General features: G+C 45.3%; 1 pseudogene; it reads right to left on the bottom strand.

Annotated features, from left to right (window-relative positions):
* Positions 1-18,215: 18,215 nt before the first annotated feature.
* Positions 18,216-21,333, bottom strand: LOC112582038 (annotated as a pseudogene).
* Between the last annotated feature and the right edge of the window lie 215 nt (positions 21,334-21,548).

Genomic DNA, 21,548 nt, shown 5'->3' with positions numbered 1-21,548 from the left:
TTAACATCTCTAACCCTTCAGTTCTGTTCAGTTCAGTTCAGTCACTCAGTCGTGTCCGACTCTTTGCGACCCCATGAATTGCAGCACGCCAGGCCTCCCTGTCCATCACCAACTCCCGGAGTTAACTCAAACTCATGTCCATCGAGTCGGTGATGCCATCCAGCCATCTAATCCTCTGTCATCCCCTTCTCCTCCTGCTCCCAATCCCTCCCAGCATCAGAGTCTTTTCCAATGAGTCAACTCTTCGCATGAGGTGGCCAAAGTACTGGAGTTTCAGCTTTAGCATCAGTCCTTCCAATGAACACCCAGGGCTGATCTCCTTTAGGATGGACTGGTTGGATCTCCTTGAAGTCCAAGGGACTCTCAAGAGTCTTCTCCAACACCACAGTTCAAAAGCATCAATTCTTCGGCACTCAGCTTTCTTCACAGTCCAACTCTCACATCCATACATGATCACTGGAAAAACCATAGCCTTGACTAGACGGACCTTTGTCAACATGTCAACATGCTATCTAGGTTGGTCATAACTTTCCTTCCAAGGAGTAAGTGTCTTTTAATTTCATGGCTGCAGTCACAATCTGCAGTGATTTTGGAGCCCCCCCAAAATAAAGTCTGATGCTGTTTCCACTGTTTCCCTATCTATTTCCCATGAAGTGGTGGGACCAGATGCCATGATCTTCGTTTTCTGAATGTTGAGCTTTAAGCCAACATTTTCACTCTCCTCTTTCACTTTCATCAAGAGGCTTTTCAGTTGCTCTTCACTTTCTGCCATAAGGGTGGTGTCATCTGCATATCTGAGGTTATTGACATTTCTCCTGGCAATCTTGATTCTAGCTTGTGCTTCTTCCAGCCCAACGTTTCTCATGATGTACTCTGCATATAAGTTAAATAAGCAGGGTGACAATATACAGCCTCAACGTACTCCTTTTCCTATTTGGAACCAGTCTGTTGTTCCATGTCCAGTTCTATCTGTTGCTTCCTGACCTGCATACAGGTTTCTCAAGAGGCAAGTCAGGTGGTCTGGTATTCCCATGTCTTGAAGAATTTTCCACAGTTTATTGTGATCCACACAGTCAAAGGCTTTGGCATAGTCAATAAAGCAGAAATAGATGTTTTTCTGGAACTCTCTTGCTTTTTCCATGATCCAGCGGATGTTGGTAATTTGGTCTCTGGTTCCTCTGCCTTTTCTAAAACCGGCTTGAACATCTGGAAGTTCACGGTTCACGTATTGCTGAAGCCTGGCTTGGAGAATTTGGAGCATTACTTTACTAGCGTGTGAGATGAGTGCAATTGTGCGGTAGTTTGAGCATTCTTTCTCATTGCCTTTCTTTGGGATTGGAATGAAAATTGACTTTTTCCAGTCCTGTGGCCACTGCTGAGTTTTCCAAATTTGCTGGCATATTGAGTGCAGCACTTTCACAGCATCATCTTTCAGGATTTGAAATAGCTCAACTGCAATTCCATCACCTCCACCAACTTTGTTCATAGTGATGCTTTCCAAGGCCCACTTGACTTCACAATCCAGAATGTCTGGCTCTAGGTGAGTGATCACACCATCGTGATTATCTGGGTCATGAAGGTCTTTTTTGTACAGTTCTTCTGTGTATTCTTGCCACCTCTTCTTAATATCTTCTGCTTCTGTTAGGTCCATACCATATCTGTCCTTTATCGAGCCCATCTTTGTATGAAATGTTCCCTTGGTATCTCTAATTTTCTTGAAGAGATCTCTAGACTTTCCAATTCTGTTGTTTTCCTCTATTTCTTTGCATTAATCGCTGAGGAAGGCTTTCTTATCTCTCCTTGCTATTCTTTGGAACTCTGCATTCAGATGCTTATATCTTTCCTTTTCTCCTTTGCTTTTTGCTTCTCTTCTTTTCACAGCTATTTTTAAGGCCTCCCCAGACAGCCATTTTGCTTTTTTGCATTTCTTTTCCATGGGGATGGTCTTGATCCCTGTCTCCTGTACAATGTCATGAACCTCTGTCCATAGTTCATCAGGCACTCTATCTATCAGATCTAGTCCCTTAAATCTATTTCTCACTTCCACTGTACAGTCATAAGGGATTTGATTTAGGTCATACCTGAATGATCTAGTGGTTTTCCCTATTTTCTTCAATTTAAGTCTGAATTTGGCAATAAGGAGTTCATGGTCTGAGCCACAGTGAGCTCCTGGTCTTGTTTTTGCTGACTGTATAGAGCTTCTCTATCTTTGGCTGCAAAGAATATAATCAATCTGATTTCGGTGTTGACCATCTGGTGATGTCCATGTGTAGAATCTTCTCTTGTGTTGTTGGAAGAGGGTGTTTGCTATGACCAGTGCCTTCTCTTGGCAAAATTTTATTAGCCTTTGCCCTGCTTCATTCCATATTCCAAGGCCAAATTTGCCTGTTACTCCAGGTGTTTCTTGACTTCCTACTTTTGCATTCCAGTCCCCTATAATGAAAAGGACATCATTTTTGGGTATTAGTTCTAAAAGGTCTTGTAGGTCTTCGTAGAACCGTTCAACTTCAGCTTCTTCAGTGTTACTGATTGGGGCATAGGCTTGGATTACTGTGATATTGAATGGAAACGAACAGAGATCATTCTGGTTTTTTTGAGATTGCATCCAAGTACTGCATTTCAGACTCTTTTGTTGACCATGATGGCTACTCCATTTCTTCTAAGGGATTCCTGCCCACAGTAGTAGATATAATGGTCATCTGAGTTAAATTCACCCATTCCAGTCCATTTAATACTCTAGAGGCATAATAAAATATACCCTGAATATTTTGTGCTGTGGTTCAAAGCTCAAAGATAATTTTCCTACTTGAAAGAAGAATTAGAAAAATGAAATATAGGTCTAAAGAAACTGTACAGACTGTAACCTGGAGAGACATAATGATAGAAAGTACCGAAAGAGAGTAGATGAGAGTTAAAGGAGAGGTGAATAAATCTAATACACATTGCATTGGAGTTCAAGAAAGAGAAGAACAGAGAAGTATTTGAAAAGATCATGTTTGAGAAATATACAAAAGTAATAAAAGATATCAAATTGTTATAACCACATCAATGAGAGAAATAGTTTAAGGAAATTATGATGTAGAAAAGAGGCATTTCATAATTATAAAAGGTTTGATTTTATAAGAATATATTAATAAAGCAATTCAAATTTATGCACTTCTTATCATAGGAGTCAAAATACATGCAGCAAAAATTGACAGAAGTAAATGGTGAAATAAACAAATACACAGTCACAGTGAGGAATTTTAACAGCTCACTGAATTACAAGTAAAACAGACCAAAAAAAAAAAAAAATCAGTTAGATGGAGAAGTTTTGAACAACATGAGTGATAAAATTAATTCAGAGTAGAACACTACATATAACAACTGGGACTGGAACATTCCAGAATATGCTTGGTCATAAATCAAGTGTCAAGAAACTTCAATGAGAGTAATACAGTAGACCCTGAATGGTTCATGTGAGGATTCAAAGGTAAGGGTGGTTTCTCTGCCCTTCCCTCATCCAATTATGAATCTCAAGATTTCCAACATTCTCCATGCCAGTTACCTCCCCTCTCTCCAAATATTTATCCTGAGAGGTATCAAAGGCAAACAAGGCAAAGCACTAGTTGCAAAGAGTTGGACACGATTGAGCAACTGAACAACAGCATATAGGAAGGAAGCCCACTGTGAACTGAACTTGTAAACTGTCCAGTGTGAACTGAACTTGAATCCCCGAAAAGAAGACTGGAGACATTTTTATAGATGGGTGAATGCTAAGGGAAAGTCACTGAGGAGTGTTTGAATGTGGGTGGAGTAGGGGCTTAGTTCCTATGATGCAGCTACTTGGATTTGCTAATTAGCACTTATGTGGGGCTTCCCTGGTGGCTCAGATGGTAAAGAATCTGCTTGCAATGTGGGGGGGGCCTGAGTTTGATCTCTGGGTTGGGAAGATCCCCTGGAGAACAGAATGACTACACAGTCCAGTATTCTTGCCTGGAGAAATCCATGGACGGAGAAACCTGGCAGGCTACAGTCCATGAGGTTGCAAAGAGTTGTACCTGACTGTAAGAGTAACACTTTCACTCTTTCACTTATCTGGAAGAGAAATAGTCTTCTCTTGTATTCATGACAGGAAGCAGTGGTGTAAATTGAAACAATGTCCTCACTGAAGTTAGGCCCTTATCCTTCAATAGGGACTGGGAACAACAGAGAGGGTTATCTCCCTGAATGTTTGCACTTCACAGAGATGCCTCTCAGGTCCTTGAGGCAATGTTTTTATCCCAAATCGAAGAGAAAGGATTATAACTGTAAGATATCTAATTGCTCAAAGAGTGAGTACTGGGGAATATCTGTCTACTACCAAGTTTTAGATGGAACAAACAGCAAATTCTATTGTTAGCATTGAGGTTTTTCAAGGATACAATTAAAGCTGAGGAGGCGGGGCTGGGATTATCTCTAGGACATAGCCTTAAACTGCTAGAAGCCATGCTTGAGTTTAGTCAAGTCTTTTAGTGCAGAGATTTTGAAGGAGTAGTTAGGAACCTAGAGTTCTGCAAGACTCAAGGAATCACATGATTAGAGCCTTTCCCCTTCAGCAGAGGGAGGATTCTACATCAGCCATGACTTAGCCACAAGAGGAGAGGTTCATCACATGTAATCATGGCATATGTCTTAGGGCTCACTCAACCCACATCCTTAGAAGAGTGAAAAACAATCAACCTGAGCCGTTGTACCACCATCGTCTGTGTGAAGGGGAGTCCACTGGGTGTCCTGTGGGTTGGGGTGGGGAGGATCCCTCAATCCCACCTACCATATAGGGTCCTAAAGTCAAGACCTCATGGTGACTGACTCATCCAGTTTGGCTTGTGGGCAGTGACCATGACTTCACAGAGTGTGAGGAGAGTTTGAGGGATAGGCAAACAGTCAAGGAAACCAAGAGTAGCCCCCAAATCACCTTGTCAGGGCCACATAAGAAAGATGAGTCCTCAAAAGAAGTTCCTTTTCCAAAGAGAGAGAGGACAGCCCTAGGGGCCAGAGGAGACTGAGCTCCCAGTTCTTACTGCCCTCCCCCCACCCTCACTTTGCTACCAGTGTAACACTGAGAGAACCCTTAGAAACCGAGCCACCCATGCAGAAGCAATTAGCTAGAATCAGGAGGCGTGGGGCCCAGTTACTTGGATTTACAAATCCAGGGAACTCTGGGGCCTGCTGCATGCCAGGCCCTGTGCCTCCTGCTTCATATTCTCCTCCTTCTCGTGTTCTGATCAGGACTCTGATATGCAGAATCACCAGGTCCTGGCCCTCTCTCAGGCTGCTGAAGCTTAATGAAATATAAGATTTTGTCAGGAGTCATTCAGATGCTGCACGGAGATGCAGACACTGGGACTGAGCTCTACTGAATGAACATGATATCACCATGGATAGTTTTTAATAAACTCCCACTGCCATATTATGGGATTTTTCTGAAGGACGATCAAAGTTGCAAAAAGAACTGAAAGTAGCTGCATGACAGTTCAGCCCATTCCAGGGAGGGCATACCAGGGACAGAAATAGAAAGCATAAAGGACATAGGAAGCAGAGTTTAGTGGTCACTGAAATAATAGTAGGGGGAAAAGTCATGCTGCTTCCTTTTGAAAAATGTGGACAATGTAGATCGATGTTCCCTGTTTGTCAGAGACAGAATTGGAACTCTGGAAGTCTCAGACCAGCTTACTTAGCAAGGGAGAGGGAGTGAAGACAGGGCATCAGGCAGAACTTTCTGGAGTTTTCTGTCTCCTAACAGCAAATTCTTCTTGAGTCTCTGTGACCTAAGAGAAGAAATCCATCTCCTGAATGAGCTAAAGAGAAATCTGCACAGGAGTTGTGAACATTTTAGATGATGGAAGTGTAAGACAAAAATTACACACACACTGAATTAAACCTTCAAGAAAACCTAAAAATACATGTGAATGTTTGGTCAATTTATTATTATATATTTTCTAGTGTTTCACTCATCAGATTTTGCTAATTACAGAATATTAAACACTCTAAATGTGTATTTAGAAAATAAAATCATTCTGCATCTTCCATCTATATGATTCCATCACCGTGACTCTTAGGTATCCAGTATTTACTAGATTGGTACAAACTTTCCAAATGTATTTGTCCTTGGTTCTTCCCTGGTGGCTCAGATGGTTAAGCGTCTGTCTACAATGCGGGAGACCTGGGTTCGATTCCTAGGTTGGGAAGATCCCCTGGAGAAGGAAATGGCAACCCACTCCAGGACTATTGCCTGGAAAATCCCATGGACAGAGGAGCCTGGTAAGCTACAACCCATGGGGTCGCAAAGAGTCGGACACGACTGAGCGACTTCACTCACTCACTCAATGTGCTTACCTACCTAAAATACTTTAAAGTATTCAGGATGTTTGTATATTATTTTTAAAAGTTACTATCACATAAAATTTTCTTCAAACTGACTTTCTCACTTATTATGTCTCCTAATTTTCATTTTTTAAGCTAATGTGATTTGGCATCTGTCTAGAGGTTTATTGTAGAGGTATTTTCCTTTTTAGGTGTATTATTTGTTGATCTCTTGTCTACTTTGTCACATTTATGTCATGGCATATTTAGTCACTCAGCCATGTCGGACTCTTTTGGACCCCATGGGCAGTAGCCCTGCCAGGCTCTGTTGTCCATGGGATTTCCCAGGCAATACTGGAGTGGGTTGCCATTTCCTTCTCCAGGGCCTCTTCCCAGTGGAAGGAAGGATCTAACCCGGGTCTTCTGCATTGCAAGCTGATTCTTTACCACTTAGTCGTCAGGTTCCCTAAGAGGGAAGCCTCCTCCCCCTATCAGGGAAGCACGCCCCCACCTCCAGCCTGGGAAGTCCCCAGTTAGTAGTTGAAAAAACAGTGGGGAGAGGGCCACAGAGGAGTGGGGAAAGCCCGACTAGGCCAATAGCAGGGCGGGGACCACCTTCAGATTGGCGCCACATGCACCACGGGAAGTGCAAGATGTTCCCCATGCTGGACATCCCAGAGGGGCTCACCCAAAGACTGCTTGAAGCACGTGAAGCTGCCGAGGGGGGCCGATCACAGAGGCCACAGCCAGGGCCTCTATGTAACTGTCTTCCTATCTTCTCTCTCGTGGGCAGCATACCCAGGCATCTTCCACAAAGGCAAGGGCCACCATGTCTGCACTTAGGGGGATGGAGGGCCTGGAGGCCCTGAGAGGACACCCCCAGCAGAGCAACACTGGGGTAGCAGGGTGCACAGGCCTTTGATTAGCAAGCCACATTCAGATAAGCCTAGCAGCTGGAAGAACCCCAGGGCCCCAACCCCAGGGCAAAGGAAGTGTGAATGATCACTGCATCCTGCAATTCACATTAATTCTCACACCATTCTTCATAGATGCTGGAGCAGAGTGATCCACTGCTAAGGGCCCTACCAGTTTGGTTTTTATTTCAGCCCCTCTCCCATCCCAAGAGAGACCCGCCCCTGGTGAGGCACATTCACCCAGGAGGATGCCCAGGAAGGAAACAGCAGACCTGATGGTCTGGACATTTCCAGATGGGGCACCAGGCAGGGACCAGCAGGGGCAGCCTCTGACACTGCATTGGCGCTGGGGCGAGGTGGGGGGGGGGGCGCGGAGGGGTTTTCCTCCTCCCTCCAGGACGAGGGTCGCAAGCAGGGGAACAAGGGGCTGTGGCCAAGCCAACAGCCGCCGGGAGCCCCCTCCCTACTGCTTCAGCCGTGGTGACCGTGGCGCCAGGGGGCGCCAAGGCCCCTTGGGGCGGTGGAATCTGGGGAAGAGACCAGTCTGCTGACTACCCGTGGGCCCAACCGCAAGGCGGACGGGCGGCCTCTCCAGGAGTCTTTAAACTTCCGCCCCAGGACAGGCTTGGTGACTGCAAAAGGCGAGGCAGACAAAGCAGGGGCGGAGCGCCCCACAGCCGCCACCCTGACTTGGACCACCACGCTCCAGCTACAGACCGCCTGGGGCACGCAGGCTTAGGCGCTATGGGCCAGTGACTAGGGATCCCTGGGCGCTAGTCGACCGCCGCCCGAAGACAACCCCAGTCCCCTGGAAAGCAGGCAGAAACCCCTGGCTCCCTGATCGCCCCTTCTCTTTCCCAAACCCTGGGACCCTCCCCACGTCTCAGGCACCCTCCCAGCCACCGAGGGCGGAAGGGGAGGCTTCAACCAGAAGCTGGGCGCAAGCGAGCAGGGCCACACGCGGGGAGGGCGAGAAATTGCCTAACGACGGAGGAGAGGCCTGAGGCGCAGAGGGCGGAGAGAGGCGCTGGGCTACAGGCAGGCAAGCCACCCCTTCAGGGGAGCAGCCTCAGCCTCGCCGCGTAGCCCTGAGGCTCTGCGCCAGACGCGCAGGAGGCTACGCGCTACGCGCTGGTCGGTCACAACCGGGGTCGGGGTGGGGAGGAGGTGTCGTAACTGGCCACAGAGACGAAGGAGCATGGAGGTACTTGGCCCCACGGAACCCTCGGACCTAACCTCGAAGGACGTGACAGGGAGGTTGGATGGGAGAGACACGCCAGAGACGACGTCGCGGAACGCGGGGCGGGCGTCACCTGGAACGGCCAGACGGGGTTCACGGTGTCCAGGGAGTAGGCGCACGAAGGAGACGGGCGGGGGAGAAGCGAGGAGCTGCCTTCCAACCCGACTGCTTCACTACACCCCTTCTCACTGTCGTCCCTTTCAGAAGGCCACCAACCCTACTGCCGGCAGCCCAGGCGCTGGGTCTCCTCAAGCGCGTGGACCGCCTACAGACGCCTCCTTCCCTCCTTCCCGTCACGCATGGGGGCAGGCATCTACCTCAAGGCGTGGGCCACTATGTCTATACTTAGGGGGAAGGAGGGCCTGGAGGCCCTGCGAGGACATCCCCATCAGCGCAAACCTGGCGGGGGCGGGGGTGGGGGGGGGCATGCATGTAGTGGAAGGTGGAGGGGGACTTGGATCAGCAAGCCACACTCAGATAGGCCTAGCAGCTGGAGGAGGCCCAGGACCACAAGTGCAACAGAAGTATGAATGATCACTGCATCCTGCAATTCACATTAATTCTCACAGCATTCTTCATGGATGCTGGAGCAGAGTGATCCACTTCTAAGAGTCCTACCAGTTTGGTTTTTATTTCAGGCCCCCTCCCACTCCAAGGAGAGACCCCCTGCTGGTGAGGCACATTCGCCCAGGAGGGTTCCTCTGGCAGGCCAAGCCAGAGGGAAACAGCAGACCTGATGATCTGAAAAGTTTCCAGATGGGACATCAGTCACCAACCATCAGGGTCTGTCTAGGACACTCCATCCTAAAGGAGGTCAGTCCTGGGTGTTCATTGAAAGGACTGATGCTAAAGCTGAAACTCCAATACTTTGGCCACCTCATGTGAAGAGTTGACTCATTGTAAAAGACCCTGATGCTGGGAGGGATTGAGGGCAGGAGGAGAAGGGGACAACAGAGGATGAGATGGCTGGAGGGCATCACCGACTTGATGGACATCAGTTTGAGTGAACTCCAGGAGTTGGTGATGGACAGGGAGGCCTGGCATGCTGTGATTCATGGGGTCGCAAAGAGGAGGACTGAACTGAACCGAACTGAACTGAAGGACACTCCATAGGCGCTGGGCGGGTGGGGGGAGTGCGGAGGCAGATTTCCGCCTCCGTCCAAGGAGGCCGGTGGCACCAGCAGAACAAGCGGCCTCAGCCAAGCGAACTGCCACCGGGTAGCTCCCACCCGACTGCCTCAGCCGGGGTGACCGTGGCGCTCAGCGGCGCCATGGCCCCTTGGGGCGGAGGGAATCCGGGGAAGAAGAGACTGCCTGACTTCCCACGGGCCGGACCCCAGGGAGGACGGGAGACCTCCCCAGGAGTTTTTAAACCTCCACCCTAGGACAGGCTAGGTACCTGCGAAAAGCGAGGCAGCAAAGCGGGGGCAGAGCGCCCCACGGCTGCCGCCGGGCTTGGACCACCATACTCCATTCGCGACCACCTGGGGCACGCAGGCTTCAGGCTTCGGTGCTATGGGCCCGTGACTCGGGATCGCTGGGTGCTGTTCGACTGCCGCCCGAGGACAACCCCAGTCCCCTGGAAAGCAGGCAGAACACCCTGGCTCCCCGATCGCCCCTTCTCTTTCCTAAACCCCGGGGCCCTCCCTGCACCCAGGTCTCAGGCACCCTCCCAGCCACCGAGGGCGGAAGGGAAACTCCAATGGGCAGCGGGGCATAAGCTAGAAGGGCCACACAGGAAAGCGAGAAAGAGCTGGACCGACAGAGGGGAGGCCCGAGATGCAGAGGGCGGGGAGAGGCGCTGGGCGACGTGCAAGCAAGCGGAACGCACAGGGGAGCCGTCTCCACCCCGCCGCATAGCCAGAAACACGCTAGAGGCTCTACGCTGGTCGGTAGCGACGGGGGTGGGGGGAACGGGGTGTTGTAACTGGCCCCAGAGACGAAGGCGCGTGGAGGGGGGGGCGGTGCTAGACCCCACGGAACTCTCGAACATAACCTCGAGGGACCTGGCAGGGAGGTCAGGCAGGAAAGACACGCCAGAGACGACTTCGCGGGATGCGGGGCGGGCCTCGCCTCGGCCCCCCAGACAGGGTTCGGGGTGTCCCGGGTGTAGGCACGAGAGGAAGACGGGCGAAGGGGAAGGCGAGGAGCTGCCTTCCCACCCAATCACTTCACGCCATCTCTTCTGTCGTCCCTTTCAGAAGACCACGGCCCGACTGCCAGCCGCCTAGGCGCCGGGTCCTTGCAAACGCGCGGACCGGCCTCCGGTCGCCTCCGTGCCCCCTTCCCGTTCCGCATGGGGGCAGGCTGGAGAGCCTCCTGGAGAGGCCTCCAGGCTCTCAGAACCGCGTTAATGATCCTCCTGCAGGTTCAGCTATGTAGATAGTCAAGTTCCACTGTCTTAATGCTCAGCCAGGGCTTTGGGCAGACCCTGGCGGAGCCGATCCCAGTGCCTCACTAAACCACCCATCCAATTAGTAGTAGCAAGGGGGCAGTAGCAACCACTTCTCTACTGATTAGTAAAGCTCTTCTTTGGCCAAGCATAGTAGCATAAAGTCTATAATATTTACTTTTAACACGTTTCCTTTTTTTGGTAGTACAGAAACTGTTTAAATTTATTCATTGATTATTTGGGGATGGGTGCGTGGGGACCACGCAGCTTGCACTGCAGGATCTTAGTTCCTCAACCAGAGATTGAACCCAGCCTAGGGAAGGGAAAGCACTGAGTCCTAACCACTGGAGAACCAGTGGAGTTCTCATTGATTTTTTAAATGCAAAAATTATACAACTTGTGAATAACTGAATGCTTATTTGGCTTAAAGAAGACACCATAGAAAATGCCTCTGACTTAATTCTATTTGTGGGATTTCCCTGGCCGTTCAGTGGTTGGTTAGGACTCTGCACTTCCAGTGCAGCAGGTCTTAGGGTGGATTCCCTTAGTTCTTGGGGAACTAAGATCCCGCATGTTGCAGCATACGTCCAATAAATAAATTAATTAATTAAAAGACACTAATTTCTTAATTCTGTTCTTGTTAAGTCCCTTCTCTCCTCAGAGGTCACGCCTTTCCAGTGCTTCTTCCTGGACCTCACACACTACCATTTTTTACAGCTCTATATCCAGGTCTGCAGCAGGATTTCATCTTCCTCATCTTCTTCAGCACCAAGTAGGTCGGTTGTGTACATTGGAGGCATGGTATAGATATCATCAAAGGAATTAAAAAATAGCTATATGACTGAAAAAGCTTTCAACTATGCTACAAATTTATTTTAAAAAATTAAAGTGAAGTTAAGTAGATCTTGTCTATCCATGCAAAAAGTATCTGATAAAGAATGGTGAATTATTTTTAAAAAAATATTAAGGACATGTTTTATAAGCAAATTTTCAGCATATAAATGAAAAAGGGTGTTAGATTCCCCAAAATGCAGGAAACAAATTGATAAAAAGTACTCAGCTGCTAACATGTAGTATCATTCAAGAAAAATGGAAGGATGATTCTGAGTACAGAATCTTCGATGTGAAGTATAGACCCTCAGGCACAAAGGCCAGAATCTCCAGGAACAGAAGATGATTTCCAGGCCTTGTAGCCTGGTGGAGTTTACCTGGTTGGATTTCAAGATTGCTTGGAATCAATAACTCTTTTCTTCATTTTCTCCCATTTGAAGTGGGAATGTCTGTAACTATCATCCTATACCTACCCCACTACTGTAATTTGGGAAGAGGTAACTTTTTTACTAGTTCACAGACCCACTGATGGGAAAAATTTTTGTCACAGGGAGAATCATACCCAGTTTCTCACATATCTGGTTAAATGATTTACAGGTGAGATTCTGGACTTTATATGTAATACGTTGAGACTTTGGGGGATATTGGGATGAGATGAATGTGTTTTGCATGATGGATGGATTTGAATCTTTGCAGGGGTCAGAAGACAGACTGTTGTCTGCTGAACAATGACCTCTAAGGATATCCATGCCCTAGTGCCTGAAATCTGTGAATGTTATCTGATTTGGCAAAAGGGACTTTGCATATGTGATTAAGTTAAGGATCTTGAGATGGGGAGACTATCTTGAAAGCGAAAAGTGAAAGTTACTCACTCAGTCGTGTCCAACTCTTTGTGACCCCATGAGTATAGCCCGCCAGGCTCCTCTGCTCATGAAATTCTCCAGGCAAGAATACTGGAGTGGGTAGCCAATCCCTTCTCCAGGGGATCTTCCTGACCCAAGGATCGAACCCAGGTCTCCTGCATTGTAGGTAGATTCTTCACCATCTGAGCCACCAGGAGACTAGCTTGGTGAGCCCTAGATGTAATAGTCCTTATAAAGAGGAAAGGAGAAGGACATGTGACACAGAAGAAGGAGGGCAGTGTTATGACTGAAGCAAGATACTATGCTGTTGGCTTGGATGATGGATGAATGGGTCACAAGGCAAGGACTATAATAATGCAGCTCTAGATGTTAAAAAGGCAACTTAAGAAATTCTCCCCTAGAGAAAGCCTGCCAAAGGGACAGTGGCCTTGCTAAGAAACCTTGGTTTGCACCTAGTAAAGCTGATTTTGTACTTGACCTCTGGGGCTAGAAGAGAATAAATGTGTGTTATTTTAAGCCACCAGGTTCATGGTAATTTTTACAGCCACTGTAAGAAAATAACCCAGAAACCTTTCAAGATAATCTAGTCCAGTGGCTTCAAACAATCCTCAAAAGGACTTCTTTAACCCCTGCTTCACCTCAACCTAAACAAAAAGTCCAGAAATGTGCAAAGATGTCCCCTTAACTCACTCAACCAGAGACGATAAACAAAAAGCAAAACAGGTTCTAACTCCCATTAGAGCTTCTCGTGCCACACTGCCCTGTGCATGTGTGCTCAGCTGTGTCCAACTCTTTGTGACCCCATGGACTATAACCCACCAGGCTCCTCTATCCATGGAATTTTCTAGGCAAGCATCCTGCACTAGAGCTGGAAACATAGACTGGAAATAAACAAAGGAGGAATAAATAAAACCATATACAAACAAAGCTAGTGGAGGTGATGGAATTCCAGTTGAGCTATTGCAAATCCTGAAAGACGATGCTGTGAAAGTGCTGCACTCAATATGCCAGCAAATTTGGAAAACTCAGCAGTGGCCACACGACTGGAAAAGGTCAGTTTTTATTCCAATCCCAAAGAAAGGCAATGCCACAGAATGCTCAAACTACCGCACAATTGCACTCATCTCACACGCTAGTAAAGTAATGGTCAAAATTCTCCAAGCCAGGCTTCAGCAATATGTGACCTGTGAACTTCCTGATGTTCAAGCTGGTTTTAGAAAAGGCAGAGGAACCAGAGATCAAATTGCCAACATCCTCTGGATCATGGAAAAAGCAAGAGAGTTCCAGAAAAACATCTATTTCTGCTTTATTGACTATGCCAACGCCTTTGACTGTGTGGATCACAATAAACTGTGGAAAATTCTGCAAGAGATCGGAATACCAGACCACCTGATCTGCCTCTTGAGAAATTTGTATGCAGGTCAGGAAGCAACAGTTAGAATTGGACATGGAACAACAGGCTGGTTCCAAATAGGAAAAGGAGTTCATCAAGGCTGTATACTGTCACCCTGTTTATTTAACTTCTATGCAGAGTACATCATGAGAAATGCTGGGCTGGAAGAAACACAAGCTGGAATCAAGATTGCTGGGAGAAATATCAATAACCTCAGATATGCAGATGACACCACCCTTATGGCAGAAAGTGAAGAGGAACTGAAAAGCCTCTTGATAAAAGTGAAAGTGGAGAGTGAAAAAGTTGGCTTAAAGCTCAACATTCAGAAAACGAAGATCATGGCATCCGGTCCCACCACTTCCTGGGAAATAGATGGGGAAACAGTGGAAACAGTGTCAGACTTTATTTTTCTGGGCTGCAAAATCACTACAGATGGTGACTGCAGCCATGAAATTAAAAGACACTTACTCCTTGGAAGGAAAGTTATGACCAACCTAGATAGCATATTCAAAAGCAGAGACATTACTTTGCCAACAAAGGTCCTGCTAGTCAAGGCTATGGTTTTTCCTGTGGTCAAGTATGGATGTGAGAGTTGGACTGTGAAGAAGGCTGAGCACCGAAGAATTGATGCTTTTGAACTGTGGTGTTGGAGAAGACTCTTGAGAGTCCCTTGGACTGCAAGGAGATCCAACCAGTCCATTCTAAAGGAGATCAGCCCTGGGATTTCTTTGGAAGGAATGATGCTAAAGCTGAAACTCCAGTACTTTGGCCACCTCATGTGAAGAGTTGACTCACTGGAAAAGACTGTGATGCTGGGAGGGATTGGGGGCAGGAGGAGAAGGGGACGACAGAGGATGAGATTGCTGGATGGCATCACTGACTCGATGGATGTGGCTTTTATTTAATTAATTTTTAGTAAATTTAATTTAATTTTAGTAAATTTAATTTAATTTTAGTAAATTTAATTAATTTTAAGTAAATATTTAATCGTGTGCACATACTGCCAATCCAGGTGGATCACTGGTAAAGTATCCGCCTGTGAATACAGGTCCCGTCCTACACCTGAACCAATTTTTTGTCACATTTTGAGGATGAGAACACTTCATTTTTCTTGAGAGAAATGACGTAAGTATTCAAGGGTCAGACACCATGTTTCTGTTTTTTGTATGTTTACTCTGGTTAAGTGAGTTAAAGGAACATCTTTGCACATTTCTGGGCTTTTTCTTTAGCTTGAGTTGAAGAAGAGCTGAAACACATACACACATACTCACCTTTGGACTTGTTTGAAATGGACAGAAGAAAATAAAAATTCACTTGTGGGATATTATAACTGGATGGGGGAAAATGTCCTCACCATTTCAGGGTGTGTATATATGTATATATTTTCCCCTTAAATGGTGAGCAGGATTGAATGGAGCTATCTTTCCCTGTTTAAGATTTCTCTCTCCTCCATGTGGAGATATAAAACTAACTCAGAATCTCAAAGAAATCAATTATACCAAATTTCAATTGTAAACTATAAAGCAAAATTTCATTTCAGTCTAATGTCTGTATCCACCAACACTCCTGCCACCAACAGTCATTTCCACAGGGATCCCTTCAGAGTACATTTTTATATAAAACAATCAGGACTCCAAAATGAAGATTTTTAAAATGTATTTAATAATGGCAAATCAGATTAGAAAATCCAGCCAGACAAAATTCACAGCCTGTTTATAAAATACACATTAACCAGCCAGTGTCTCTTTCCTAAAACTAAGTCACAAGACTAGAACCCTTGAATGATCCATTCCCCAGCTTCCCTCTGTACCTTGCTCAGTCACTCAGTCATGCCTGACTCTTTGTGACCCCATGGACTATAGCCTGCCAGGCTCCTTCCTCTGTGTGCCTTATATTCTGTCAATAAAGATATCACTCTATTCAAGTAGCTATAGCAACCACCTGGGATCCATCTTCTAGAAAAATTACCCTGGGACTAATGGAACCCAGATCCCATCTGTTATTATTCTTGGATTAAGTAAATTATACTCAGCTCTTCCCATTCCCTGAAATGGTGAGGACATTTTCCCCCCATCCAGTTATAATATCCCACAAGTGAATTTTTATTTTCTCCTGTCCATTTCAAAAAAGTCCAAAGGTGAGCTAATTTTCCCCCTACATTCCTAGATTGCTGGTGGTCTATTGTAGTTGGCCTGTAAATGATAGGGTCACTTCAGTTCATTTCAGTCACTTAGTCACCATGTCCAACTCTTTGCAACCCCATGGACTGGAGCACGCCAGGACTCCCTGTCCATCACCAAATCCCGGAGTTTACTCAAACTAATGTCCATGAGTCGGTGATGCCATCCAACCATATCATCCTCTGTCATCCCCTTCTCCTTCTGCCTTAGATCTTTCCCAGCATCAGGGTCTCTTCAAAGGAGTCAGTTCTTCGCATCAGGTGACCAAAGTATTGGAGTTTCAGCTTCAGCATCAGTCCTTCCAAAGAACAACCAGGACTGATCTCCTTTAGGATGGACTGGTTGAATCTCCTTGCAGTCCAAGGGACTCTCAATAGTCTTCTCCAACACCACAGTTCAAAAGCATCAATTCTTCAGTGCTCAGCTTTCTTTATAATCCAGCTCTCACATCCATACATGACTACTGGAGAAACCACAGCTTTGACTAGATGGACCTTTGTTGACAAAGTAATATCTCTGCTTTTTAATATGCTGTCTAGGTTGGTCATAACTTCTCTTCCAAGGAGCAAGTATCTTTTAATTTCATGGCTACAGCCACCATCTGCAGTGACTTTGGAGCCCCCAAAAATAAAGTCTGTCACTGTTTCCACTGTTTCCCCATCTATTTTCTGTGAAGCAATGGGACTAGATGCCATGATCTTAGTTTTCTGAATGTTGAGTTTTAAGCCAACTTTTTCACTCTCTTCTTTCACTTTCATCAAGAGGCTCTTTAGTTCTTCGCTTTCTGCCATAAGTGAGGTGTCAACTGCATATATGAGGTTATTGATATTTCTCCCAGCAATCTTGATTCCAGCTTGTGCTTCATCCATTCCAGCATTTCTCATGATGTACTCTGCATATAAGTTTAATAAGCAGGGTGACAATATACAGCTTTGACGTACTCCTTTACTGGTTTGGAACCAGTCAGTTGTTCCATGTCTGGTTCTAACTCTTGCTTCTTGACCTGCATACAGATTTCTCAGGAGGAAGGTCAGGTGGTCTGTTATTCCCATCTCTTTAAGAATTTTAAACTGTTTGTTGTGATCCACACAAAGTTCAAATGATAGGGTGAATATCTACAATTGAATAAAACAAGCCCAGATATTTGTGAATCTAGGACATCTGTCATTTGTGATGCCAAATGAGTTGACAATCACAATCTGGGAGTTAGAGGCTTAGATTGCAAGTGGGCAGAAACACAGTGGTTGTCCCACTCTTGAATACCCAGGTCATTTATCTCAAGAAGATAAAAGTGTTCTAAGCCTAGAAATGTGACAGTAGAAGATTTAGCTACAGAATGGAACCAGAGATGAACTTGAAACAAGTGTCTGTGACCTAAGTGCTTGCATTTGGAATTGGTTTGAGAGAGTCTAAAACTTACCCCCAGGATCACTAAAGAGAGAAAGAGAGAGAGCGTGTGCCCATTGAGGCTGAGAACTATCCTCAAATGAATGCTTGTTGGCAGACAATATTGACTTTCATCCAGTCCTCAATTTTGCATACTGCTTCATGCCCCCCAAGCCAGAACAGGATGTGGGGGCTCTTACTATTACTGCAGTTTTAAAATTATAGGAAGAAAAAATAAATAAATAAAAAATAAAAAAAATAAAATAAAATTATAGGGAGAATGTGATACTGGAAATAGGATTCTATGTCTTCCCCTGATTTGCAACTCAGTGTATTCCCAACCTCTAGAAGCCCTTATACTTCCAGAACTCATAGTTTGAAAAAATTCCACAGAAAGTTTTCACAGCCCTCAAGGAAATCATTTTCCATTGGAGGAAACAATGCTAGCAGCCGATGCCCTGATGCCTGCTCAAGCCAGCATCCTGAAGAATGATCAGCCAGTGAAGGAGAACTGAGGGATCACTGGTTCTCAGATAATAGGGGATAAGGGCACAAAACCTGGGTTCAGTTGCAACACAGAAGGAACTGAGGTTTTCTTGCAGCACAGAAGTTTATTATGAAGGGGGCTGGGCTAGTTTGTATTTACATGCTGGAATCCTGCAGCCCTGAGTCCAGGTTGAAGTGAGGAAGAGGCTACTCTGCTGGGCACAGGTGATGTCATCCCAGGAATATACTTAGCCCTCTCTCCTGGGTCCCTGTTGCCAGACTGTGGTCTGGAACTATCAGATAGACTCCACTTCTGTTTCTTGTGCCTGAGCTGGAGGGATGATATCTTTAAGGATTTCATCATAATAGGGGCTAAATACCTGCTGATTGTGACACATCAGACTGAAAAGCTTCCAACCTAGTTTTGTCAACTCCCCCTTGATGAGAATAAGGACAGCAGAGAGGTCTAGTAGAGAACCAAACAACCTATGAGAAACAAGTGGATCCACTGATCTGCTAGCAAGAAAAGAGTTGGAAAGATCAAAGAGTTTTCAGAAGAAATTCACAATGCCCTTGCACTCTCTGTTAGCCAACATTTAAAGTAACTGAGATTTTCACTGACCTACCCACTCATTTAGGTAAATCATATTAATGAGATTTCTTTCTTTTCTTTTGGAAGAAGGAATGCTCTCAAGCTCCCAAAGACAATGCATTATTCAAAGATGTCCAGCCAATAAGTTTCTGGGTGTTTATAATGTTAATGTGGTGCTAAGTGAGCTCCAGGTGTGCATGACCTAACTAGAGGATCCTAGACATTGTACTTGAAATTCTAAGGACACACATTGCAGCCAGTGTACCAACTCTGGGTCTACAGAGCCAAATCAGACTCTGTCAAGGTAGAAAAATTAGAAGCAAGGCGGTCAAGTTCACTGCTTCCATTCTAGCATGGAATATATCCTGTGGCCTAAATTAGCATCAGTTCCTTAGAGGGAAGTAGGGACCATCATGGTAACTTAAAGCATAGGATAGAGAAAGCGTTTCCCATCACAGGCCTTGGGTTATAGTTAGAGAATGACCAAGAATCACTCAGTACTAGCACCTGCAAGTTACACATCCTAGCTGACCTTAAAACCATATGTTCACTCTTCAAACTGAAAGAGATTTACTTCAATTATGTGCATTATACATAGGGAAACTAAAGCCAAAAGACTTTCCCAATGATCATTCCAGCTTTGAATGGCTTCACAACTGACTTCCAGTCTTGTATCCACCTTCTCACCTTCCACATTCTTGCCACCCTTCCCCATCACCACCACCATATGACTCTTAACAATGATGTTACAAACAGTTCTCTTTCCTGGCAATGATCTGAAGTTGGCCTATAAAAAACTCTTTCTTTTCACTACTCAGGGCAGTTAGGCCCATATCTTTGAGGTATTTGTGGATTTTCTGAGACATTTGTTCACTCACACTCACCATAGCCTATTTAGGCCTAGATAATGAAGGACAGAAAGCAGAGTGGCCTTGGCATAGGAGCAAAGCCCAGAGAGTCCAACACCAGAAGCCAGGTCCACTCACAAAAGAATTCCAGTTCTGCACCACTAACAGAGGACACAGTGTTTGAAATCATTTTATTGTTACCCTTAAGGTGTCAACTAATTCATACATATTAACTAATTCATACTATTCTCCACTTTAATTGAAACAAATCGGACAAGGGTTCAGTTCCATTCTTGGATCTACTCATTGTTCTTTAGTCCCATAAACTTTATTTAAATTCTGTTTTAAGATTTCTTAGGCATTTTCTGTAGTTGTTTTCCCTAGTTCACCACTTGAATTGTAAATATATTGAGATCAGAACCTCCAGTTCTTCTTTGTACATTAGCTGCAGTGCCCTGCATGAAGCAAATTATGGATACATATTATTGACCAAGTGATCAACTTCTGGTTATGCATACACAAATCCAGTGTCACTTATTTAAGTACATAATAACTCATTTTAAGCAAACACAGTACTGAATCATTCATAGAAAACTAGTTTCCACACTCACCTCCTTGGAAATAGGTTTTGTTTCCATCACAAACTTTAATACAATTTATCAAAAGACACCAACAACCTTTGCAGATGATGCCCAAGGTCTTTTGTGTGGTTTATGATAAAGAATAAGGCAGTAATACATTAACTGCCTAAGTTCCAACCCCCACATATTATTTTCAACTCAGAGAAAGATCTAGGTAGTTTTTTGTCCATGTTATTTAGTCGCTAAGTTGTGTCTGATGCTTGCAATCCTATGGACTGTAGCCCACCAGGCTCCTCAATCCTCGGGATTCTCCAGGCAAGAACACTGGAGTGGGTTGCCATTTCCTACTCCAGGAGATCTTCCTAACTCAAAGATCAAACCTGAGTCTCCTGCATTGGCAGGCAGATTCTTTACCACTGAGCCACCAGGGATGCCTCTATGAAGTTTACCTGGAGTTAAATTCGTCTGTCAGGGCTTTGTTTATGTGTTTCAGTTTATTCACAAATTCAGTCGAGCTGAATAAAACATGTCCAGAGAAACTTCCATCCACTAGCAAGACTGAGGCCAGAATGGTTAACTGCTTCAACTGGGACTCCATGTCCTGCAGCCAGATTCTATTCATCAGCAGACTCTGGTGAGGCAGGGAAAAGCAAGCTGTCAGAAGAGTGTTCTAGTAAAGGTATTGAATACAAAACAAAAAGGAAATATTCTAACGTATGTTCCTACCTCGGGAAACTCTTTACTGTCAAGATCCCAGAGAAGAAGGTTCAGGTATCCCTGGTATAACACCATTGTGGAAATGGGAAGTTGTGGGTTGTCCACTGCCCAATTTGGAAATGAACGGGCCATGCTGGAAGAGCTGGGAGAGTCAGGAGAACTTGAATTTTGTTAGCCATTTTGTGGTGCAATCAAGGAGATCTATGACATAGAAAGGATAAGTAAATATCTTGAAACACCAAGGCTTGAAAACTAAGGCTTGAGAATATATTCTTCCTCAATAAATAAATTATTTTGTACATCTTTTGTCGTGGAGAAATGTTCCTTCTTCCTACCCCATGTCCTAGCCACCTGCCCAATAGGGAGAAACTATTTAAAAACAGAAAATACCCTATCACTGTAAGAAATCATACCCAAAGTCAAATCTCCCCCTCTTCTGTCTTTAAATTTTGACCATACTGGGTTGCTTGTTGAGGAGTTTTTGGAATTTAGTTCATTCATAAAGGATAGACTGTTCCTTCAGGTAGGGTCAGAGGCTCTGGATAATATAGTTCACCATGTCCATTTTCATCAGGTCCAGAACATGAAAGATGCCCCTGTCAAGGGAGGAAAAAATCAAATGTTTACACTCTGAAAGGAAATCCAGTGGGATGAGTGGAACTCAAGCTAAGAGTCCTAAAATAACAGTATCTTAGAGTTTAAAATGGCCTTAAAAACCACAGTCCTAGTTCAATTTACAAATACAGACATTGCACCAGGGACCCAAGGCCACAGAGTGAGTTGTTATCAGAGCTAAGAACA

This window comes from Bubalus bubalis, chromosome X (assembly GCF_019923935.1).
Source record: "Bubalus bubalis isolate 160015118507 breed Murrah chromosome X, NDDB_SH_1, whole genome shotgun sequence".
Lineage (NCBI taxonomy): Eukaryota > Metazoa > Chordata > Mammalia > Artiodactyla > Bovidae > Bubalus > Bubalus bubalis.
The sequence above is the reverse complement of the archived record's forward strand: the minus strand, read 5'-3'. Positions and strand labels throughout refer to the sequence as shown.